At 49.2% G+C, this 12,500-nt stretch overlaps 1 protein-coding gene across 1 annotated transcript in view; it reads right to left on the bottom strand.

Annotated features, from left to right (window-relative positions):
- The window catches only part of exd3 (exonuclease 3'-5' domain containing 3), a 57,881-nt gene that overhangs the window by 21,298 nt on the left and 24,083 nt on the right, over nt 1–12,500 (bottom strand). The window lies entirely within an intron of this gene.

Consider the following 12,500-nt stretch of genomic DNA (forward strand, 5'->3'; position numbering starts at 1 on the left):
AGACCGGTACTGAGAGAAGCCCGGTGTAAAAGACGGCGGTGGATCAGTGACATTTTTTGTACATTAAACCAAGCCCTGGTTGCCTCTGCCAGGAGGTTAAGTGCTGAGCTCAGTTTAAACAGAAATATTCTGCACAGAACAGTTTGTGAGATCTTCGACACAGGCCTCGATCTCTGTTTGTTTTTGTAACATAACAGGAAGTGAATCAGCGCTTTTAATGTCAACAGGAGACACGGGGTTTCACCCAATATTAACTGTCAGGGTGCCAATACTTTTGAAACCACCGTTTTGCATAAATAACTTCTAGCATTTGCAAATGTTAAACTTAAAATCTCATTGGTTTCATCTGTCGAGCTGTTACACAGAGTTCCGCTTCTACAGTCCACCTGCCTAACATTTCTGTACTGTTTTTATTTTTGTGCTTCGTTTCTGTTTTTTTTTTTTTTTTAAACAAATTCAATACAAAACAGTTTTTATTTGTCTCCTTTTTCCTCACTTCATAGCTCAAGAAAGGGAACTGAAGGAGGAGCGTTTAAAGTTTCTCACAATCAGCTGGTGAAAAAAATAATACCAGGGAAAATGTCTTTATAAACCTAAAAGAAAAAGGAAGTAAAACAACAATGGAAAAAGGAACCGGAATAATATTAATATGCCAAGAGAAATGTACAGGATCACCGCAACCTCGCGCATATGAACACACACACACACACACACACACACCACAGTGTAAGGTGGTACTGAAGTGGAACCCTGAAGCTGCCCCTCGTCTTTCACATTCAGCCCACGTCCACTTTAATGCACATCAAAGCCTCCGTTTAAAAATCCTCCTCCTTAAGAACATGCTCTCTCTCTCTCTCTCTCTCTCTCTCTCTCTCTCTCTCTCTCTCTCTCTCTTCCTCTCTCTCTCTCTCTCTCTCTCTCTCTCTCTCTCTCTCTCTCTTCCTCTCTCTCTCTCTCTCTCTCTCTTCCCATCTTCTCACATCGTTTCAGTTCCTGTCCCCCCCCTTCCCCCAAGTGAAGCTCTCAGAGGGATCGTGGGAACCGCGGCTGTAGTGCCACTGTGCCGTCTGAGGCGCTGCTGATGGCTATCTGTCCCATCTCCACACTTCTAAAAACAGCAGATATCTGATGCTGGCTGAGGAGGTCTGTGTGCGTGTGTGGTGTGTGTGTGTGTGTGTGTGTGTGTGTGTGTGTACGGAAAAGGCATGCCGAGCCTGGACACAGGAGCTCGTATGCCATCTGTGGAGCACAACTCGATCCCTGCGTTAACGATGGTGAAATCAGAGAAACAGAGCTGCCATGGGATGGAGAGAGAGAGAGAGAGAGAGAGAGAGAGAGAGAGAGAGAAAGAGAGAGTGAGTGAGTGAGTGAGTGAGTGAGTGAGTGAGTGAGTGAGTGAGAGAGAGAGAGAGAGAGAGAGAGAGAGAGAGAGAGAGAGAGAGAGAGAGAGAGAGAGAGAGAGAGAGAGACTGGGACACGTCTGAGTCAATGTCATTTCCAGGGAACAGAAGAGAAACTCAAGACGTCATGATGAGCTGCTGAATGTGTGTGTGTGTGTTTGTGTGTTTGTGTTACTCTCACACTGGACTCACACTCACACTGGACTCACACTCACACTGGACTCACACTCACACTGGACTCACACTCACACTGGACTCACACTCACACTGGACTCACACTCCACACGGCAGAGTAAAGATTCAGACCGACTCGTTTACTGAAGGAAAATAGACACATGCTGACTGGATCAGAAACATTCCCACTGTGCCACGTAGTGTATTATCCATGTAACACACACTAACCACACACACGTATAACACACACTAACCACACACACGTATAACACACACTAACCACACACACGTATAACACACACTAACCACACATGTATAACACACACTAACCACACACATGTATAACACACACTAACCACACACATGTATAACACACACTAACCACACACATGTATAACACACACTAACCACACACATGTGTAACACACTAACCACACACGTATAACACACACTAACCACACACACTAACCACACACACGTATAACACACTAACCACACATATGTATAACACACACTAACCACACACACGTATAACACACTAACCACACATATGTATAACACACACTAACCACACACACGTATAACACACTAACCACACATATGTATAACACACACTAACCACACACACGTATAACACACACTAACCACACACATGTATAACACACACTAACCACACAAATGTATAACACACTAACCACACATATGTATAACACACACTAACCACACACACATATAACACACACTAACCACACACACGTATAACACACTAACCACACACATGTATAACACACACTAACCACACACACGTATAACACACACTAACCACACACATGTATAACACACTAATAACACACGTATAACACACACTAATAACACGTATAACACACACTAACCACACACATGTATAACACACACTAATAACACACGTATAACACACACTAACCACACACACGTATAACACACATGTATAACACACACTAACCACACACACGTATAACACACTAACCCCACACACGTATAACACATGTATAACACACACTAACCACACACACGTATAACACGCACTAACCACACACACATATAACACACACACACCAATGACACACACACATATAACACACACACACCAATGACACACACACATATAACACACACTAACCACGCACACATATAACACACACACACACACCAATGACACACACACACGTATAACACACCAATAAAACACTAACGACACACACACATAACACACCAACGACACACACACACGTATAAAACACCAACGACACACACGCATAAAACACCAACGACACACACGCATAAAACACCAACGACACACACACGTATAAAACACCAACGACACACACACGTATAAAACACTAACGACACACACACACAACACACCAACGACACACACACGTATAAAACACTAACGACACACACACGTATAAAACACTAACGACACACACACACAACACACCAACGACACACACACGTATAAAACACCAACGACACACACACGTATAAAACACTAACGACACACACACACAACACACCAACGACACACACACGTATAAAACACTAACGACACACACACGTATAAAACACTAACGACACACACACACAACACACCAACGACACACACACGTATAAAACACCAACGACACACACACGTATAAAACACTAACGACACACACACACAACACACCAACGACACACACACGTATTACAGATTATTTAGCAGTCTGTACACCACAACAGAGGAAATGAGAAAAATCTTTAAGCATCATGATGCGATCAAATGTTCAGATCGTCCAGCCAGAGAGCTACAACCATGAGCTCCTGAGTGACGTGGTAGTGACGATGATGGACACACACACACACACACACACACACACACACACACACACACACACACAGGGGGATTACTGCTATCCTGATGGGGTTAATGATTGTTGATGGGTATCAGGAGGCCACACAGGGGGCTCACAGAGGCTCAGGGCTTTAACCCGAGTGAAGGAATGCCTGCGAGAGCCGAAGGAAAAAGACACACAGCCGCCGCTCATCAAAAGCTCCACCATCAGATAACAAAAGGGTTCAGTTTGCTGGGTGGCCTTTCAGCAGATCTGCCCCATCCCCTGCCCCGGGGGGGGGGGAAGCTCCAGACCCTCCAGCCTCCTTATTCAAAACCTCCAAAGCCTTTTCTCTTCCCCCTTCCACATTCCTTCACTCACCTCTCACTCTCTTGGTCTTCCCTCCACACACACAACACACACACACACACGGATGGAGAAGATGAAGAACAGACAGGTGGAGAGGAAGGAGATGGACATGAAGGACCTCCGACACTGAGCAGGTGAGGAATCAGATCACTCTCTAATTTAACATCTGAACCTCGACTGAACTCAGATGGACCACAGACACTGTTCACCTGACTGACTTCAGTCGTGTCTTCACCACACACACACACACACACACACACACACACACACACACACACACACACACACACACTGTGTGTTTGTAAGAAAAGTTTATAATTAGATTTTTATTTGTGGAAATTTGTCTAATTTCAGGACAAAATTGTGTTTCATTTTTCACACTGTGCATCTTCACTTTTCTCTAAAAATAAATAAAAAAATTATTCTACTTATATTACCTGTGTTTATTTATATTACTACCTCTGTAACACTGCGCTTTTCCTTTAGGTAAATATCCTCTCTCCCTGTCTGTCTGTCTGTCTGTCTGCCTGCCTGTCTGTCTGTCTGCCTGCCTGTCTGTCTGTCTGCTTGTCTGTCTGTCTGCCTGTCTGTCTGCCTGCCTGTCTGTCTGTCTGCCTGCCTGTCTGCTTGCCTGTCTGTCTGTCTGTCTGCCTGTCTGTCTGCCTGTCTGTCTGCCTGTCTGTCTGCCTGTCTGTCTGTCTGTCTGCCTGTCTGCTTGCCTGTCTGTCTGCCTGTCTGTCTGTCTGTCTGCCTGTCTGCTTGCCTGTCTGTCTGTCTGTCTGTCTGCCTGCCTGTCTGTCTGCCTGTCTGTCTGCCTGTCTGTCTGCCTGTCTGTCTGCCTGTCTGTCTGCCTGCCTGTCTGTCTGTCTGTCTGTCTGTCTGCTTGCCTGTCTGTCTGTCTGTCTGCCTGCCTGCCTGTCTGTCTGCCTGTCTGTCTGCCTGTCTGCTTGCCTGTCTGTCTGCCTGTCTGTCTGCCTGTCTGTCTGTCTGTCTGTCTGTCTGCCTGTCTGCTTGCCTGTCTGTCTGCCTGTCTGTCTGCCTGTCTGTCTGTCTGCCTGTCTGCTTGCCTGTCTGTCTGTCTGTCTGTCTGTCTGTCTGTCTGTCTGCCTGTCTGTCTGTCTGCCTGTCTGTCTGCCTGTCTGCTTGCCTGTCTGTGTGTCTGTCTGTCTGTCTGTCTGTCTGTCTGCCTGCCTGCTTTACTGATTTTATGGGTTTAGTAAAATATAAGTGCTTTCTGTCTGAAGGCTCTAAGGAATTCTGGAGAATGGTGGATGTGCTGTCTCAGCGATGTCACTAGACAGGATGAGAACTTTATGAGGAAGTGATTATTGTTCCTCAGGTTACGATGTTGTCTCACTGACCACAAGGCTGTGTGTTCAAATCCATCAACTGCTACTGAGACACTGAGGAGAGGAGAGTGTGTGTGTGTGTGTGTGTGTGTGTGTGTGTGAGAGAGAGAGAGAGCCTCTTCTCTAGGTGACCTTCTCTGTAAGTGTACTTCTGTACGTAAACAGGAACGTAGACGAGTCCCTAAGTGATGAAGTGTGTGTAAGTAAAGTGTGAAATTCAGAACAATAGATTAATAAATGAAGAATAAGAACAGAACTGGTTTGTTTTCTCCAGCGTGAATAAAAGTGTGTGTGTGTGTGAGAGTGTGTGAGTTCTTCTGTGAGTTAAACGAGTAGACGGTTTGTGTTTCTTTTACCTTCGTGACCCACAGATAATAATTCAGGCAGAAAAATAAACAGTCGTGCTGACGTTCGTTTCTTGTCTTTCAGACTTCCTACTTCTCTCGTCCTGACTCTCTCACCTCGCCGTGCCGCTCCTGACCCCGACCAGACGCAGCGTCTGTGACGCAAACGCCTGTGAACTTTCGCACAACAGACGGCGCTGATGAAAAGCAGATACACCAAAGAAAAAAAGAGGATTTGGCGACTGCTCGACCTGCATCTCTCCTTTTATTCGTTCCACATTTACCTGCAGCTCTGCATGCTTTCGCTCCACTTTCCTCACGGTCAGTAAGTACACGAGTACGTAAGGACAATTAAGTATACAACCAGGTAAATGTACACGTATACAAGTAAGAAGAAGTGTGTAAGTGCTCAAGTGTGTAAATTCACTAGTGAATAAATAAATGTGTGTAAAAGAATGGAACACGTGTACAAAAGGAAGAAAAGAAGTGCACTGGTAAGTTTTTATGTAAATATGTAAATAAGGAACAGCGCGACTTTACGGAAGAATGTAAGTTATTATGCAAATATTTACACAAGTAATGAATAATAAGTGAGTAAGTGAATAAACGAGCAAGAAAGTTTAAATCTGCACAACAACAGACATAAAGAAGTATTTAAATAAATATATAATTATGTAAGTGAATAAATATGTAGGACATACAGTAAGTACACAGGATAGTGAGGAAGCAGGTAACCGGGTGTGCAATATAAACTAAATAAAGACAAAGATGAAGAAGAACAGAAGGAGCAGTGGGGTATGAAGGAATGTAGGGAAGTGCCAAGTTTAGTGAGTGTGTAGGTAAATAAGGGCAGTATGCTGGTACATGAGCAAGTGAATAGACGAGTGAGTGAGTCAGTGAGAGAGTGAGGAACTGAGTGAGTGAGGAAGTGAGTGAGTGAGTGAGTGAGTGTGTGTGTGAGTGAGGGAGTGAGAGTGTGTGTGAGTGAGTGAGTGAGTGAGTGAGGGAGGGAGTGAGTGAGTGAGTGTGTGTGTGTGAGTGAGTGAGTGAGTGAGTGAGTGAGTGAGTGAGTGAGTGAGTGAGTGAGGGAGTGAGAGTGTGTGTGTGTGAGTGAGTGAGTGAGTGAGTGAGGGAGTGAGAGTGTGTGTGTGAGTGAGTGAGTGAGTGAGTGAGTGAGTGTGTGTGTGAGTGAGTGAATGCGTGAGTGAGGGAGTGAGAGTGTGTGTGAGTGAGTGAGTGAGGGAGTGAGTGAGTGAGTGTGTGTGTGTGTGTGAGTGAGAGTGAGTGAGTGAGTGAGTGAGGGAGTGAGTGAGTGTGTGTGTGTGAGTGAGTGAGTGAGTGAGTGAGGGAGTGAGAGTGTGTGTGAGTGAGTGAGTGTGTGTGTGAGGGAGTGAGTGAGTGAGGGAGTGAGTGAGTGAGGGAGTGAGTGAGTGAGTGTGTGTGTGTGAGTGAGTGAGTGAGTGTGTGTGTGTGAGTGAGTGAGTGAGTGAGTGAGGGAGTGAGAGTGTGTGTGTGTGAGTGAGTGAGTGAGTGAGTGAGGGAGTGAGAGTGTGTGTGTGTGAGAGAGTGAGGAAGTGAGTGAGTGAGTGTGTGTGTGTGAGAGTGAGTGAGTGAGTGAGGGAGTGAGAGTGTGTGTGTGTGTGTGAGTGAGTGAGTGAGTGAGGGAGTGAGAGTGTGTGTGTGTGTGTGTGAGTGAGTGAGTGAGGAAGTGAGTGAGTGAGTGTGTGTGTGAGAGTGAGTGAGTGAGTGAGGGAGTAAGAGTGTGTGTGTGTGAGTGAGTGAGTGTGTGTGTGTGTGAGTGTGTGAGTGAGTGAGAGAGTGTGTGAGGAGATAAGTAAAGACGTAAAGACACACTGAGGTTCACGCTGAGGGAAAGAATGAGTAAATAAATGTAAGAAAATAAACAGAGATAATGACATTAATGACATCAGTACATTTTGTTCTACTAATTAATAACCATGAGAATGTTAGAGGTGTTTGTGTATCTCATGAATATTAATGTGTTTCTGAATATTAATGAAGGGAAAAGGTACAAATGTTATTTGATGAACATGAAACTGTTTAATAGATAAACGCTGTTTGTCTGTCTGACAAATTCAAATCCACTTCAGACATCTGAACACGCTCATAAGTATTTACTCCCTCACCTACATCCTTTATCTTTATTCCCCTTCACTCACACTGAGATATTTCTCCTCCTCCTCCTGTTTACAGTCTACAGTAAGAAAAGAAAAACAGCCGCCATTGTTCCAGTGAATACCTCAGTGTCACTTCAAACACATGATTCACAGGAGCCGTGTCTCCTGAGCGCCGCTCTATCTCGCCTCGCTTCCTTCCTGTCCACGGCCTCTGTGTTTCCTTACACTGATAAAACACCTCGTGCTCCATACACACACACACACGTTCAGACACACTCACACACGCTCTCTCTCACACACACACACACACACACACTCAGACACGCTCATACTCAGACACGCACATGCTCAGACACGCACATGCTCAGACACGCACACGCTCAGACACGCACACGCTCAGACACGCACGCATACGCTCAGACACACACGCTCAGACACACACGCTCAAACACGCACGCACACGCTCAAACACGCACGCACACGCTCAGACACACACGCACACGCTCAGACACACACGCTCAAACACGCACGCACATGCTCAGACACGCACGCACACGCTCAGACACGCACACTCAAACACGCACGCACACGCTCCAACACGCACGCACGCTCACACACGCACGCACACAGACGCTCAGACGCACACAGGCGCTCAGACGCCCAAAGACGCTCAGGCGCACACAGACGCTCAGACGCACACAGACCCACACACACGCTCAGACGCACACACACACGCTCAGACACACACACGCGCTCAGACACACACACAAGCTCAGACACACACACAAGCTCAGACACACACACACGCTCAGACACACACACACACGCTCAGACACACACACACACGCTCAGACACACACACACACACGCTCAGACACACACACACACGCTCAGGCACACACACACGCGCTCAGACACACACGCTCAGACACACACACACACGCACAGACGCACACACACACGCACAGACGCACACGCACAGACACGCACGCACGTTCAGACACACACGCTCAAACACGCATGCACACGCTCAGACACGCACGCACGCACGCTCAGACACACACGCTCAAACACGCACGCACACGCTCAGACACGCACGCACGCACGCACGCTCAAACACGCACGCACACGCTACAACACGCACGCACGCTCACACACGCACGCACACAGACGCTCAGACGCACACAGGCGCTCAGACGCCCAAAGACGCTCAGGCGCACACAGACGCACACAGACGCTCAGACGCACACAGACCCACACACACGCTCAGACGCACACACACACGCTCAGACACACACACACACGCTCAGACACACACACACGCTCAGACACACACACAAGCTCAGACACACACACACACGCTCAGACACACACACACACGCTCAGACACACACACACACACGCTCAGACACACACACACACGCTCAGACACACACACACACGCTCAGACACACACGCTCAGACACACACACACGCTCAGACACACACACACACGCTCAGACGCACACGCTCAGACACGCACGCACGCTCAAACACGCACGCTCAAACACGCACGCACGCACGATCACACACGCACGCACGCTCACACACGCACGCACACAGACGCTCAGACACACACAGACGCTCAGACGCACACAGACGCTCAGACGCACACAGACCCACACACACACGCTCAGACGCACACACACACGCTCAGACGCACACACACACGCTCAGACGCACACACACACAAGCTCAGACGCACACACACACAAGCTCAGACACACACACACAAGCTCAGACACACACACACACACACAAGCTCAGACACACACACACACACGCTCAGACACACACACACACACACACACACACTCAGACACACACACACGCTCAGACACACACACACACGCTCAGACACACACACACACGCTCAGACACACACACACACGCTCAGACACACGCTCAGACACACACACACACGCTCAGACACATGCTCAGACACACACACACGCTCAGACACATACACACACGCTCAGACGCACACACACACGCTCAGACACACACACACACGCTCAGACACACACACACACGCTCAGACACACACACACGCTCAGACACACACACACACACGCTCAGACACACACACACGCTCAGACACACACACACGCTCAGACACACACACACGCTCAGACACACACACACGCTCAGACACACACACACAAGCTCAGACACACACACACACACGCTCAGACACACACACACACACACGCTCAGACACACACACACACACACGCTCAGACACACACACACGCTCAGACACACACACACACGCACAGACACACACACACGCTCAGACACACACACACGCTCAGACACACACACACGCTCAGACACACACACACGCTCAGACACACACACACGCTCAGACACACACACACACACGCTCAGACACACACACACACGCTCAGACACACACACACACGCTCAGACACACACGCACGCTCAGACACACACGCACGCTCAGACACACACGCACGCTCAGACACACACACACACGCTCAGACACACACACACACACACGCTCAGACACACACACACGCTCAGACACACACACACGCTCAGACACACACACACGCTCAGACACACACACACGCTCAGACACACACACACACGCTCAGACGCACACACACGCTCAGACGCACACACACACGCTCAGACGCACACACACACGCTCAGACGCACACAGACGCTCAGACGCACACAGACCCACACACACACGCTCAGACACACACACAAGCTCAGACACACACACAAGCTCAGACACACACACAAGCTCAGACACACACACACACACAAGCTCAGACACACACACACACACACAAGCTCAGACACACACACACACACACATACGCTCAGACACACACACACACACACACACACGCTCAGACACACACACACGCTCAGACACACACACACACGCTCAGACACACACACACACGCTCAGACACACACACACACACGCTCAGACACACACACACACGCTCAGACACACACACACACGTTCAGACACACACACACGCGCTCAGACACACACACACGCTCAGACACACACACACACGCTCAGACACACACACACGCTCAGACACACACACACGCTCAGACACACACACACACGCTCAGACACACACACACACGCTCAGACACACACACACACGCTCAGACACACACACACACTCTCAGACACACACAACACACGCTCAGACACACACATCACCCCACGCTCAGACACACACACACACGCTCAGACACAACACACACACGCTCTGACACGACACCACGCCTCATACACACACACTCAGACACACACACACCGTCAACACACACACGCTCAGACACACACACACACACGCTCAGACACACACACACGCTCAGACACACACACACGCTCAGACACACACACACACGCTCAGACACACACACACGCTCAGACACACACACACGCTCATACACACACACGCTCAGACACACACACACGCTCATACACACACACGCTCAGACACACACACACGCTCAGACACACACACACGCTCAGACACACACACACGCTCAGACACACACACACACGCTCAGACACACACACACGCTCAGACACACACACACGCTCAGACACACACACACGCTCAGACACACACACACGCTCACACACACACACACACGCTCAGACACACACACACGCTCACACACACACACACACGCTCAGACACACACACACGCTCAGACACACACACACGCTCAGACACACACACACGCTCAGACACACACACACGCTCAGACACACACACACGCTCAGACACACACACACACGCTCAGACACACACACACACGCTCAGACACACACACATGCTCAGACACGCACACACGCTCAGACACGCACACACACGCTCAGACACGCACACACACGCTCAGACGCGCACACACACACACGCTCAGACACACACACGCTCAAACACGCACGCTCAAACATGCACACACACGCTCAGACACGCACGCACGCTCACACACGCACGCACGCTCACACACGCACGCACGCTCACACACGCACGCACACAGACGCTCAGACGCACACAGACGCTCAGACGCACACACACGCGCTCAGACGCACACACACACGCTCAGACGCACACACACACGCTCAGACGCACACACACACGCTCAGACGCACACACACACGCTCAGACGCACACACACACGCTCAGACGCACACACACGCTCAGACGCACACACACACGGTCAGACACACACACACGCTCAGACACACACACACGCTCAGACACACACACGCTCAGACACACACACACACGCACTCAGACACACACACACACGCACTCAGACACACACACACACGCACTCAGACACACACACACACGCACTCAGACACACACACACACGCTCAGACACACACACACACACACGCTCAGACACACACACACACGCTCAGACACACACACACACGCTCAGACACACACACACACGCTCAGACACACACACACACGCTCAGACACACACACACACGCTCAGACACACACACACGCTCAGACACACACACACGCTCAGACACACACACACTCAGACACACACACACTCAGACACACACACACTCAGACACACACACACGCTCAGACACACACACACGCTCAGACACACACACACGCTCAGACACACACACACGCTCAGACACACACACACGCTCAGACACACACACACGCTCAGACACATCTCTGTCTCCATCTCACCCAGTGTCACAGAACACTTTTTTTGCTTTGCTTCTTGTCTGGAATCACTTACAGTTACAGCATTTGACTGACTCCCTTATCCAGAGCAACGACTAAAA

This window comes from Tachysurus vachellii, chromosome 20 (assembly GCF_030014155.1).
Source record: "Tachysurus vachellii isolate PV-2020 chromosome 20, HZAU_Pvac_v1, whole genome shotgun sequence".
Taxonomy (NCBI): Eukaryota; Metazoa; Chordata; class Actinopteri; order Siluriformes; family Bagridae; genus Tachysurus; species Tachysurus vachellii.